The sequence below is a fragment of the Panthera onca genome, chromosome B3 (genome assembly GCF_046562875.1).
Source record: "Panthera onca isolate mPanOnc1 chromosome B3, mPanOnc1 haplotype 2, whole genome shotgun sequence".
NCBI classification, from domain to species: domain Eukaryota; kingdom Metazoa; phylum Chordata; class Mammalia; order Carnivora; family Felidae; genus Panthera; species Panthera onca.
This window is the reverse complement of record NC_138344.1, coordinates 134,854,699-134,868,613: the sequence shown is the minus strand read 5'-3', so window position 1 is coordinate 134,868,613 and position 13,915 is coordinate 134,854,699. Positions and strand designations below refer to the sequence as shown.

Below are 13,915 nucleotides of genomic sequence, written 5' to 3'. Positions count from 1 at the left end.
AACCCACCAACCGTGAAATCGTGACCTGAGCCGAAGGGGGACACTTAACCGACTGAGCCACCCAGGTGCTCCGAGAATCCTCGCCTTTGATCTGCCTTGACTGATATGCGGCTCCCTGTAAAGATTCTTCTATTAGAATCACAGAGTATGAGATAGGAGCACTGACCACTCCCCTTCTTGGAAACTTTCCAAGTCTCGAATTTCACTGGAAGACAGAGGACCACAGGACAGTGCCCATCCCAAGGATTTGTGCATTTTAAAGACAGACTGTACATAAAACGGGCACTTGTTAATTCAGAGGAACAAAGTGCCAGTAGCAGGAGAGCAGACGGTGCAGAGACTTGGGGCCCACATACCTACACGATGTAGATACAATCGGTTCTCATTTTTTTGTGGTTGTTACGTTGTGTAAAGTCACCGTGAACACTGAATTAGCGAATACTGAACCACCGTGTCCAGGGGGAACACAGGGTGACGTTCCTGTGAGCTGCTGGTCACATTTTCATCACCTGATAATATATAACCTTCCCTACGTGCATTTTTAAAAAATGTTTATTTATTCCTTTTGGGGGGTGGGGAGAGAGAGAGAGAGAGAGAGAGAGAGAGAAGCCCAAGCAGGCTCCGAGCTGTCAGTGCAGAACCCTACGTGCAGCTCAATCCCACAAACCATAAGATCATGACCTGAGCCAAGATCAAGAGTTGGACGCTTAACCGACTGAGCCACCCAGGCGCTCCATGTGTATTTATTTTTAAAGACACTCTACTTAATATATATTCTTGATGCATGAATACCAAATTCACAGCCGACAGCACATCTAACTTGCCTAAATAAAGCTTCTTTAACACACACATTTTCTTGCAAGGGCATCACAGTGTTCTTGCATTTTGAAATGCGAGAACAGGCTTCAGTTCTGTGGTCGGGGGACATTTTAAATTTTTTTTTTTTAACGTTTTTATTTATTTTTGAGACAGAGACACAGCATGAACAGGGGAGGGTCAGAGAGAGAGGGAGACACAGAATCGGAAGCAGGCTCCAGGCTCCAAGCCATCAGCCCAGAGCCCGACGCGGGGCTCGAACCCGCGGACCGCGAGATCGTGACCTGAGCCGAAGTCAGACGCTCAACCAACTGAGCCACCCAGGCGTAGGGGGGGACATTTTAAACGGTGAAATCACCAACAAAATGCATACAAATGCAAAAAAAAAAAAAAAAAAACAAAAAAAAAACACGGCACTAAACAGACCCCGGCAAGGACCCTTGTTTGAAGGATAAGAACTCAAACAGGAAGGTAGAGTGCCTCACCTCAACTGGCCTCAGGTGGGAATGTGCGTGTCAGAAGATTCCAATTTTTCCACCGCTCTGAGCATGTCTGCAAATGACGTCTGAAGGACTATGATTTGGGGGTTACAGATACTTTTAGCAAGTAGGACAATGTGCAAATAGGGAATGTGTGCGTAATAAGGCAAGTGTCCCTCCGTTAGGCTGGCACCAGTCATGACCTGGACGCGAACCCTGGTCTCACAGCAGAGCCCTGCAACAGACCTCGGGGCTGCGGTGACATCTGAACAAGGACACAGCCCACCTCTTCCTGTGGAGCCCAAGCCGGGCGCCTGCTCACCTCCAGCTGAGGCTGCTGGGGGGCCGCCTCGGTCAGTTCCCATCAGAGGTGGAGGAGGTATCTGGGAGGAAAACAGGAGGACGGTATTTGTGGCAACTACAGGAGGGGCCTCTGCCAGCGCCCCCCAAACCTGGAGGCACCCCAAAGGTCACTCACCTCCCTACAGACTGCCGCGAGCAGGTCACCTGCGTGTCTTGATGAAGTTCCCACTGTGTGTGGCCGCCATGCGCCACGTGCTGTCCTGCACAGAGCCTGGCGCACAGTAGGGCTTTCAGTACCCCCACGCGGTGTGATTAGAGAGGTAAAGAAGCCAGCTCAAGTTCTCACAGCAGGTCAGGACAGATCTGGGACGGCGCCCAGATGAGGGTGTCGTCCACGGCACCGGGGAGCCACAAGAGGTACCACAAACTGGCTTATTGCCAAAGGGATGAGTGGAGTAGATGAGACGGGCGAGGGGCTAGGGCCCTTCAGGAGACCACTGACCGTGGTTCAGGGTTATTTTTTTTTCACTTATTTTCCAAAGTTTATTTTTGGAATAAATCCCCCCCCCCCCCCAACGTGGGGCCTGAACTCACAAGCCTGAGATCGAGAGTCACACGCTCTGCTGACTGAGCCGGCCGGGCATCCCTGGTTCTGGCTTCTTGAACACCTACTACGTGTCAGACTCTGTTCAAGCTCCCCACGCGTGTTAACTCCTATGATACGGTAAGAGCTCTGCGAATTCAGAACCATTAGTATCCCTGTGTTACAGAGAAGGAAACTGAGGCAGAGGGTAGACTGTCAACCCTGACAGTTGGCTCCAGGGTTCACGACGCCCGTAACCATTGCACCGTGATGTTCCGCTCATCAGCTCCACGCGTCCAGTCACGCTGAGCTGCAAGGGCTACCCTCCCCTGGGGAGGCGGGGGCCGGGCCCCCACGCTGCCATGGCACAGACCCAGTCCGCCACCAGGCTCTGTCCACTCTACCTCCTAGATATGCTCCAGCGGGCCCACTTCTCCCCTGCCGAGACCCTTGACCAGGCCAGCATCACTGCTCGCCTGGAGCCCTGCGGGTGCTTCCTTTCGGTCTCCCCACACACTGCTGCCCCCACCCCGCGTCCTTCTTCACACAGGAGCCCGAATGCGAGCCGGCCCTTGTGGTTCCCTACCCGAAACCTATACCCTTTGTGCAACCGTTTGTGTGACTGTATTTGCCACTGCCCAAAACTGGAAATGACCCAAATGTGCTGCCGTGGGTGAGTGGACGCACCAACTGTGGTGTGTCCGATACGATGAAATATTCTCAGCCGTGAAAACGAACACCATCCTGAGACACAGCCGCGGCCAGATCTCCCATGCACTCAGCTAAGTGAAAGAAGCCAGGCTCACAAGGCAGCGTGCATATGGCGTTCTCAAAAAGGCAGAACTCGAGGACCTGAGAAATGAGTGACTGCCAGGATTGGGGGGCGGGGGGCGGGGAATTCCACACAGGGACAGGCTATTCCGTATCTTGGTTGTGGTGGCAGTTACACAACCGTCTACGTTTGCCAAAGTGTGTAGAAATGAACACACAAGAAGGTGAATTTTACTCTATGTAAATTTTAGCTTGTTATGGGTTGGACTGTGTCCCCCAAAAAGATACGCTGAAGTCTTAACTGCCAGCCCCTCAGAATGTGACCTTATTTGGAAGGAGGGTTGTTGCGGATGCGACGAGTTGAGATGAGGTCATACTGGAGCAGGGTGGGCCCGGATCCAGTATGACCGGTGTCCTTATAAGAAGAGAACAGACAGAGACACACACACAGGCAGCTGACGGCCACGTAACGAACAAGGCAGAGGCTGGGGTGATGCTGCTGCAAGCCGAGGGCCCCCACGGACGGCCGGGGGCCCCCAGAAGCTGGGAAGAGGAAGGGCGAGTCTGCCCAGTCTCACAGGCCCCGATGCCCTCTTGATTTCGGACCCCTGGCCTCCAGAACCGTGAGAGAATAAATGTCTCTTGCTTTAACCCCCCCTAGTCTGTGTTACGTCGTTAGAGCAGCCCTGGGAAATGGATACACGGCTGAGATTTTTAAATGCAGAACAAACCTGTCTCACTCTCCGTGGCCTTCAGGGGACTGCTGTCTGGTCCCCTCTCCGGCACAGGCCATCCTCCATCCATGCAGGGTGCTAATGTCCGGCCCGCTGAGCCTGCAGCACCCCCCACACGGCCAAGCTGGCTCACCCCACATTTATGCGGGAAACTCCCAGGTGTTGCTCAGCCTGGCTCTCGCCCCCAAGAGAGCTGTCCCAGATGCACCCGCGTCTGAGCAAGATACCCTCAGCCAGCTGGCACCCCGGCACTCCAGGTGACTATCCTGCACCCCGTAGGCACGGCACTGCACGTTGCTCCTATGTCCCCACAAGACGGAGGGTCCTTGCGGCCAGGGTGAGTCGTCAGGTCATTGCTGGACGAGCGCCGTGCTCCCAGACACTGAGCTGGCTGGGAGTCTAAGGCCTGGGGAAGAGCTTGGGGCTTCGGCAGTTACCCCGCATCGTGCCCAGCTCAGCCCCGGCCCTGCAGAGGTGGCGCCAGGAGTCGCACCAGGGGTGCCTGCTTTCCCCAGCCACAGCCTCTGTGCTTAGGGCCTCCCGCCCAGAGTCGGCCTCGACAGCTTGTCCAGGACCCCCACCCCTGGTCTACTGGTCCCCCCGCAAGATGCAGGCCTCCCAGGCCCCTTTCCTTCTCCCACATGCCCTCTGTCCTGTCAACCTCTCCTGACCTCTCTCCTCGGCATTAACCTGCCATATATTCACTCAACAAACATTTTCCAAGCCTTGTGCTGGACACTCCTCCCCAGCCCTCACACCTCTCGCTCAGCACGACTGTTCTGGGAGTTGAACACCGCCTAGCACGGTGCTCAGTTGGCGATGACACCCTGCCAAGAGGAGCCACTTTCTGCCCTCGGGAGCTTACAGTCTACTGGGCCAGAGAGTACACTGCGCGGGCGTGAGGAGCAAGGCTCTGAGGGTGCTGCGGGGTCTTCTGTCCGGGCTTCCAGCTCGCCTGTTTGATGCCTCTGCACACGTTAGAAAAAGACACTCCTTCCTCCCCATGAATGCAGGCAATCCCCTCACCACCCTCTCACCACTTGACATCGTGCGTGGCTTGGCAGGAGAATGAATTTTCAGCCCCCACGTGTTTCTCTCTCAGCCAGGTGCCTCTGTGCAGTGAACAACCTGCACAACTGTATGCAACAGCCCTGGAGGCCTGACAGTCTCCTAGGCTTTTTACAGGAAGTGTAAGTGGGGTGCATGTGTTCAGTCTCCGAGGCAGGAAAGAGCTCACCTTTCCAGAGGCTGGAGGGAGAGGCAGTCGGTGAAGACTGGTGTGCCAGTACCCCTCCCCTTGCCCCCATCTCCAATGCCTCATGCAAAGGAATGGCCTAGGCACCTTCACAGAGCCTTGGAAAGAGCCTGGGTCCAGCTGTTGAGACATCAGGACAATCACTTCCCTCTCTGTGCCACAGACTCATCTGTAAGCAGGGGCTGGATTAGGGAGTCCCCAGAGAAAAACTGAGCTCTGGACATCTGATGATGCTAGAAGCAGGGATGGGGGCTGCTTTGGCCTATAAAAAGAAGACGACTGTCTTTCAAACCCTTTCCAGGGACACTTGCTCAGCCTGTCCAGACAGCCCACCCCACTCAATCCCAGGCCACACATGGGACCTCTCAGACACAGGCAGCCTTGAGGGCCTCTGCATGCCCAGGGAGCAATCCTGGGCTGTGCAGGACCACTCCGAGCAGGCTCTGATAGGCTCCAAATAAGTCTGTGCTATCCTCGGAAGGGGATGTCAAGCCCTGGCCATTTCTGGACAAATCTTTCCCAAGGCCAGGCAGAGAGGTCATTCAAGACCTCCAGAGGCCGGTGTTCAGCACAAACCCACCCTGGCACCCAGCAAGTGCTCAATAAAGAGGCAATGAATGAATGAATGAATGGGCAAATGGTGCCAGCCAGCAGGGACACAGGCGCTACTGAGACTGGGCCTGGCCTTTCTCGTGCTTGTGTGACAGGAGACTCGATCTCAGAAGGAGCTGCAGAGGTCAGCACAGGGGGGGTTAACCTATGAGGGTTCTCCATCTAGAGCAGAGATGGGGAAACTGAGGCTGAGAGAAGAGACACAGTTGCTCAGCAGTATTTAGCCTTGTCAAGGCACAGAATTGGGGAGTTAGAACTCAAGCCAGAATAGCTAGTCTGTAGCTTCTGGTGAAATCTAAAACTCACAGACACCCAGTATGAAGAAAATGTTTGCAATCTAGTCTTTGAAATAAGAGCCTAGTCACCCCAAAACCGCCTTTTCTCTCTCTCCTCCTCTTCCTCCTTCCAACCTCCACTAGGAAATGAAGACTCGCAGGCAGTCCTGCAAAGCAGCTTTATTATTTCTGACAAAATCTGCTGCTGTGTGACGAGAGAGAACAGTTTTTATGTTAGGATCAAGTTTGTCTGTGAGTATCAGAAAATCTAAAATAACAGTGACTTAATTCATATAGAGATGTATTCTTCTGTTATAGAAAAGCCCGAGGAAGTGATCCAGAGTCGGGATGATGCTCCAACATGTCTAGGACCCTTACTACATTGTTGCTGCCCCCTATATAGCTTCCTTTCTCAAATTGAGTTCAAAGTCCAAGATGGATGCTTCGACTCCCACCATCACATCTGCATTCCAGCCAACAGGGAAGAGGAAAGGAGAGAAAGCCACGCCCCTTCTCTTTAAGGACATGTCCAAGCAAACTGCACTCCTCACTTATATTTCACCATCCTGAACTTAATCACATGGCCACACCTAGCAGTGTTCAGCTAAAATTTACACCCAATTAAAATTCAGGGACCAATCAACAGGCTCTACTTCACCCTTGATTTCAATTTTTTTTTTTTTAACGTTTATTTATTTTTGAGACAGAGAGAGACAGAGCATGAACAGGGGAGGGGCAGAGAGAGAGGGAGACACAGAATCCAAAACAGGCTTCAGGCTCTGAGCTGTCAGCACAGAGCCCGACGCGGGGCTCGAACTCCCAGACCGTGAGATCATGACCTGAGCCGAAGTCGGACGCTTAACCGACCAAGCCACCCAGGCGCCCCCACCCTTGATTTCAAATACTCTAGGGTGGTGATCTATCTCAAAGAATTGGGCCTCAAACCCTAGCCCCACATAAGTTTCCACCTAAGTTTTCAGGAGCTTCATTTAAAACAGAAAGGACTAGAAAGAAGTTGACCAGTGTCTGTGCCAACTGCAATCATTAATCATATGAGGCCATCAAAGATGATACATGGGTAACATATGTCCACAGCACAGCATATAAAAATGCATATAGGAAACAATGAAAAAAAAGGAACACAAATTAACATATACATGCAGATCAAAACTGCATGCAAAGACTGAAATTAACAGGTACTCAGACTGGGTGTAGCCTCAAAGAGATTAAAATGTTTGATGCTGTAAATGCCACTATTTTTGTGTGACCTTTTTCAGGTAGGTAATAAATTTGGGGGAGAAAACCAATAGTGTATGAATTCGTGTGCACACACACACCCTATATACATACAGGAAAGAGCTCCCAACCCCTTGTAATGGTGACAACCTTGTAAAGCAGGGATCCTCCTTGCTCCATGTGGCAGAGAAAAAAAAGAAAGGTGTCCTGGCGGGTAAAGGTGCAGGGACTTGCCTAGGGTTGCCCAGCTCTGAAACAGACCTGTGGTCTTCGCCACCATGGTAAAATCCAAGCTCTTCCACCTGTTACCAAGGGGGCCCCAACTCCCTTTCTAGGTTCACCCCACACAGAACTCTCTCTCCCTGTCCCCAAATCAGGCTCTTGAGGGCTTCCACATGCAACTTGTCCTTTCTCACCTTCCTGCTCTGTGCTTTTCTCCTATGAGGATGCCCTTCTCTGCATACACCTGATTTCAGCTGTTAAAAACTTACTTATCCTTCAAAACCCAGTCCAGATGCCACCTCTACCAGAAGGTCATTCCTGCTTACCATAGCATACGCATGTTTGTATGTTTTCATGTAGTGCCCTGTGAGTTAATTATGTGCATATTTCTCTTATTTTCCCTAATAGATAAACTGGAAACTCCTCGATGTTCAGTAAATGGACAGATAGATGAATGAATGGGTGGGTGGATGGACGGATAGGAGGATAGATGGATGGGTGAATGGATGGAAGGATGGATGGATGGATGGATGGATGGATGGATGGATGGGAGGATAGAAGAATGGATGGATGGATGGATGGATGGATGGGAGGATGGAAGGAAGGAAGGAAGGAAGGAAGGAAGGAAGGAAGGAAGGAAGGAAGGTTGGATGGAAGGATGGATGAATGGATGGATGGATGGATGTGAAGACAGATGGATGGATGGAAGGAAGGAAGGAAGGAAGGAAGGAAGGAAGGAAGGAAGGATGGAAGGAAGGAAGGGAGGATGGGTGGATGGATGGATGGATGGGTGGATAGAAGGATGGATGGATGGATGGATGGATGGGTGGATAGAAGGATGGAAGGATGGAAGGATGGATGGAAAGGAGGATGGATGGATGGATGGAAGGATAGATGGATGGATGGATGCGAGGATGGATGAGTGGATGGAAGGAAGGAAGGAAGGAAGGAAGAAAGGAAGGATGGATGGATGGAAGGGAGGATGGATGGAAGGGAGGATGGATGGATGGAAGGAAGGATGGATGGATGGAAGGGAGGATGGATGGATGGATGGATGGACGGAAGGATGGATGGATGGACGGGCGGACGGACAGACGGAAGGAAGGGTGGGTGGGTGGATGGATGGATGGAAGGATGGATGGATGGATGGATGGATGGATGGAAGCAAGGATGGATGGATGGATGGATGGATGGATGGATGGATGGATGCATGGAAGGATGGATGGATGGAAGGATGGATGAATGGATGGATGGATGGATGGATGGATGGATGGATGGATGGTTGGATGGATGGGAGGATGGATCGATGGATGGATAGATGGATAAAGATGGATAAAGAAGATACTAGTTGAGAAAATACATTCCCCTGAATGTATTTTAGATGGATGCTCTCTCAAAAATGACAAGAACAGAAAGAAGTAAGCATAATAAATGCCATCATCAGAGGCACCTGGGTGGCTTAGTCGGTTAGGTGTCTGACTTTGGCTCAGGTCATGGTCTTGTGGTTTGTGAGTTCAAGCCCCACGTTGGGCTCTGTGCTGACAGCTCAGAGCCTGCAACCTGCTTTGGATTCTGTGTCTCCCTCTCTCTCTGCCCCTCCCCCCCTTACGTTCTGCCTCTCACTCGCTCAAGAATAAATAAACATTAAAAAAAAATTTTTTTTTAAATAAATAAATGCCGTCATCAGATGCCATTGGTAGAAGGGTAAGTCCTTGCTTTGAACTGCAATACCCCTAGAGAAACTTAGAGTAGCCATCTCTGACAGTGATTGAGATTAAGGAAGCTGGAGACATGGAGGCTGGGGAGAAAGGTCCCTGGTGAATCCCTCCTTGATAGCTTGCTCCTTTAGCCAAAGATCATCAGACTGAGAATTTCAGATGCAGAGTCTTTTATTTCTTTGGTTTTCAGGGGTGGGTGAAAAAGCACACTTACTGACCCCAGGAATAATTTCGCTCTGGGGAAACCTGTGCCCAAGAAGAAGTCTTCTCTGCGACTGTCGTGGCCCCCTTTCCTCCTTCCGGGCTGTCCCTCTCCACATCCCTCTCTCCTCTTTCTATCTTCAGAAAACAGGCTTTTTCATCAGCCCTGATATCTCCTATCAAATGTGAGTCAAGGAGCTGGGGTGGTGTTGACATCTGAAGTCCCATCTCTTAACTAGGGGATAAAAAGTTCTTGGCTTTGACTAAGAACCCAGAGTCAGTGGTGAAGCGGGGGCCACCTTCATGGGGGAAGGGTTGCACAAGATGGTCCCTCTAAGGCAGATCTTACCATCAGGATCCAAAGGTCCCCAACCCTGGCCTCCCCCGCCTAGAATCCTTATGTCCCCCACCCCAGGCTCCAGGCTTGTGGGTGGAGCCAGGTTCGGGGTAGGGTGGGGGTGGGGCAGGGGGGGAACCGTCACTCTGCCTGGTCCTAGGACAGAGCGTGCAGGGGGGGCCTGGCCCTGAGGCTAGTGCCATGAGCCCATAGGATGTGGCCTGAGTGTGCACTGTTACCACAGTGCACACGACACAACAGGTCTTGACCGCAACCGCTCTCTAGCCCGTTTGTTTTAAAAAGGAACTAACATTTTTTATAGCGGGCTGGTTCGTTCTCTCAAACGAGTACAAATTGGAGTGGGAACACTCCCAGGAACTCCCAGAAATTACTGGCGAGATGGGGGCAAGGCACTCTGATGACCCCCCAGAGTTGTTTCTGACCCCCAGAAGTTTTGACCCCCAGAATGGTTTTAGCCACTGGGGCGGCCTCCTCAAGCTCCACCCCCCTGGGCAGAAGAGCTGCCTGGGGCAGCAGAGGACTTACTGGCAGGTGGAGAGAGCCTGAGATGGCGGCCATGATGGTGGCTTCCAGATGCTTCTATCAAAGGCCAAGGCTGACAGCCACACAGGTATGGAGTCCGTAAGGCCCTCCCCACCGCCCTGTGGACACCGAGTCAGAGGGAAGGATTCCTCTGTACCCACCCATCGCTTTTCTCTCTTTCCAAGCCACGTGGGCAGGAGAGAAGGTTCTGGGTTCACTGGATAGCTCTGTGGGGGGTGGGCAGGGGAGGCACAAGGTGCCATCTGCGGCCTGCAGGCACAGGGACAGCTGTCTACTTCAGGACGGTACCGGGTGTGCTGTGGGGAGGCCCTGGGGGTTACCCGGCAGAGAGCCCCCTCCCTCGGATGTCATCCCTCTCAAGCCCTGACGGGACAGCCTTCCCACCAGAAACTCCGCGACGTGAGGCTGCCTGTGATCTCCTCGGTGTCTCCTCAGCAACCACCCAAAATGGCCAGCGCGGGAATCCAGTCACACTCAGAGACGCCACTCCAATGCCGTCCAGTCGGCACATTCTAGCAGGACAGCAGAGGCCTGTCCCCAGAGTGGGCTTCCACAACCCATGCACTTTTTCCTTTAAAAATGGTTCTTCAAAAATAAACCCACAGCAGTGAGAAAACATTTCCTTCCAGGTACTCGGTCAGGGTAATGACCCAGAAGTCTCCCTTCTGAGTCTCTGTTTCTTATGAAAGTGTACCCGTATATTCTAGACTGTTCCACAGGCTGCCCTTCCAGCCATCAGAAGGAAGAAAGGCTAGGTCATCTCCAGCTGGCACATCAATCCCCTGAGCTCTGATATTACTCCAGGACACCAGCTTCTGCTGCCCGTTGGCCAGTATTCGGGGAATCACTGAATGTCAGACCAAGGGGGAACCCAGAGATCACTGAGTTCGTTGAAAAATGAGGCCCAGCGACAGACACTTGCTTCCTAGTATTCTCCCAAATCACCACAGGGACGGGACTCTGGAGACATCCTACATCCTCAGCAAGCCCCTAAGCATCTTGCAGATGAGCAAAGGATGATACAATTAGGGGGACTCCGACCCCCAGGTGTAGCTGGCTCTGGCATGGGCATGAAGGGGGTGCAGGACGGACGAATCCTCCTGAAGCAACTACAGCGGCGTTTCTCAGACTTTCCTTCAGCGATTTTTATTTTGCAGAAAAAGACACCAAAAACTAACAACCACCATCAATTTACCCAATCGTTTCATAGAAAAAAGGAGAATTAACATGGCAAACAAAACAAAACTCCCATCTCAGAATAAAAGACAGTTCTGCCCTGGGGGCGCCTGGGTGGCTCAGTCGGTTGAGCGACTTCAGCTCAGATCATGATCTCGCTGGTTCTTTGAGTTCGAGCCCTGCCTCGGGCTCTGTGCTGACAGCTGGGAGCCTGGAGCCTGCTTCGGATGCTGTGTCTCCCTCTCTCTCTGCCCCTCCCCTGCTCCCACTCTGTCTCTTGCTCTCTCAAAAATAAACAAACAGTAAAAAACAAAAAACAAACAAAATAACAGTTCTGCCCAGGAAAAGAGTTTGGCAGCCTTGGCTGATACACATCACACACACACACACACACACACACACACACACCCCTTCCTAGTTTTTCAGTGGACCACAGACCTGCCCTCGGGACCCAATGACCCAGGCTGGGCTCACCCAGAACCTGTACAGCCAGCTAACTCTGCTCTCTCAGCTGAGGACGAAGTATCTATTGGTAATCCAGAGCTGGCTTCACCGTCTCCCACCCTCTCTCTCGGAGAAGTGAGGGAGCGCAGCTAGAATTAGGGGACCCCGCTGAGGAGGATAAAACGAAGTGACTGGTGCCTATACAGGGTCCCTACCCAATTTCCTGGGTGGCCAGCCGCCTTGTTGTCCCACAAGGGAAGGCTGCGAGGCAATTTTTAGAATCCTGTTCAGTATGTCATTGTTCTCAAGCATTTATTGAGTGCCAGCTGTGTGCAGGACAAAAAGACATGGATGTAAAGATCTGATCCCTTTTATTTGGAAGTTCATAATATAAACAGGAAGACATGATATTAATGGGGTTTTGGTTTCTTGCTAGGTAAATAAGTAGCTCGTGCATAAAGTTTTTTGAGGATTCAAGAAGAGCTGGTGTGGATGGAAGGCTTCATGGAGGAGGTGACGGCATTCCAGTTGGAAGGAACTTTGTGGGCAAAGGCAGGGGAGGCTATGGCAGCTGTGCGTGCCAAGGGGAACAGAAAAAGTAAGGCTGTACATTGGCTTCGTGAAGGACTGGAATGGGGTATGGAAGACAGGGAGTCCTTAAGGGGTTTTTAAATAGGAGATCATGGCACCTAAGGGTGACCAGGGGTTATGGGAGTCATGCTGTTTTCTCCACCCCTCCAGGGGGACCTCGATGTGGCTGGCTGTCTGTCTTCTGTCTCTAGCAGCAAGAACCATTTCACCAGAAGGGCTTATTTTGGGGTGGGTGGGGGGAGCGGGTGGTGGTAGGATGAGATCAAGGGGAAATCTACAGTTTAGAAAAGTCATTAACATCGTGATTTTCATCTTTAGTTCCAGTGTTGAAGAAAACATCCATGTTTTGGCCGCCCCTGGGGCATGGGATAAACGGCAGGTTCAGGGTAACAGTTACGTAGGCAAAAGTTCTAGAGCTGGCTGCCAGAGCAGCACTCACTGTCTCCAAGCCAACTTGCCAAGAACAAGATGACTCCTGGGCTCTCACTCCCTTCTGAAGGTGACTCCCGGATGGGGGGGGGGGGGGGAGGGTGGGCAGAGAGCCATGGGGGCAAACAGGAAGTCTGGGACTTTTCTGAGGCACTTCCCCCCCGTTGGGGCTCTTTCTGGGCACCCAGACGCTGAGGATGGGCCCTCTTCCTATGCCAGGCCTTTCTGTTAGTGTCTCCCAACCAAGATGTGCCTCTCTCGTTCTGATAAGGGAGGGGTAGACCCTCCACTTTTCCCCTTCCAAGTTTGCTCAGACACTTCTCCCCTCCAAACCTGCCCTCCCTCCTCATTGCTCCCTACCCAGTTCTGCTCATTTGTCATGGCCTGCATAGGCATGAACTGGCGACAACCCTCACTCAAGGGACAGATGGACTCTGGGATGTGATGTAAGGGACCGAGTGTGTGGTTGCCAATCAGCATTCCTTCCTCCCCTCTGCTCTGGCCCCTTCCTGAGAGGCACTGCAGGCCAGCTCAGATTCCTGTGTATAAAGTGGAGCTCCAGGAAGGCCTGAGAGGGCAGTGAGGGGCCTGGGTGGGTCCCCCCCATTCAACCATCATACATATTTTTGGTTGGGTTCCCTCTTTTATTTCCCGATCTCCTGGATTAAAATGCAGGTGCCTTTACAGGATTTGTAGTTTTTAATGTTTTCAGTCTCAGTAAAGATCACTAAACAGGGACCCAGGCCCAGGATAGGTCCTATCAGGTGGTAGGGGAGATTGGGAAGAGGTCCTAAGGGACAAATGTGCTAAGACTCCCCTGTCCCAAGCAGACCCTGAGCCTTCACCCCCTAATGCTTCCCAGGGGAGGCACGGGGGCTTCTCAGGGTTCAGAAGTACAGGCCTGAGCTGGTTAGGTAACCCTTTGCTGCCTGTGGGCCGCAGCCTCTCTTCTGGTCTGGAAGGGGGTGGGTCTCCCAGCCGAGTGCCAGCCAGGACCACCCAGAGGCATTAGCCCCTGCAAGCAAGGAGGCCCAGGTCGCCGGGCAGAGCTGGAGTTGGTATCTGGGACCCTGAATTCATCATTGCTCTGGGTGGGCCCCACCCCAGAGGAGTCCCCTGTCTTAGAGCTGGGAGTGAATGAGGGACTTCTCTCAAGGAGTTCAGCAGGA

The 13,915-nt window shown here is 52.3% G+C and overlaps 1 protein-coding gene and 1 non-coding gene across 3 annotated transcripts in view; both read right to left on the bottom strand.

Moving 5' to 3' along the window:
* RIN3 (Ras and Rab interactor 3) overlaps nucleotides 1-13,915 on the bottom strand; it is a 125,471-nt gene that overhangs the window by 107,434 nt on the left and 4,122 nt on the right. The gene's annotated exons all lie outside the window — the stretch shown is intronic.
* Nucleotides 1,058-1,142, bottom strand: TRNAR-UCG (transfer RNA arginine (anticodon UCG)). Its single transcript has one exon. It is a non-coding gene; the product is annotated as a tRNA-Arg (tRNA).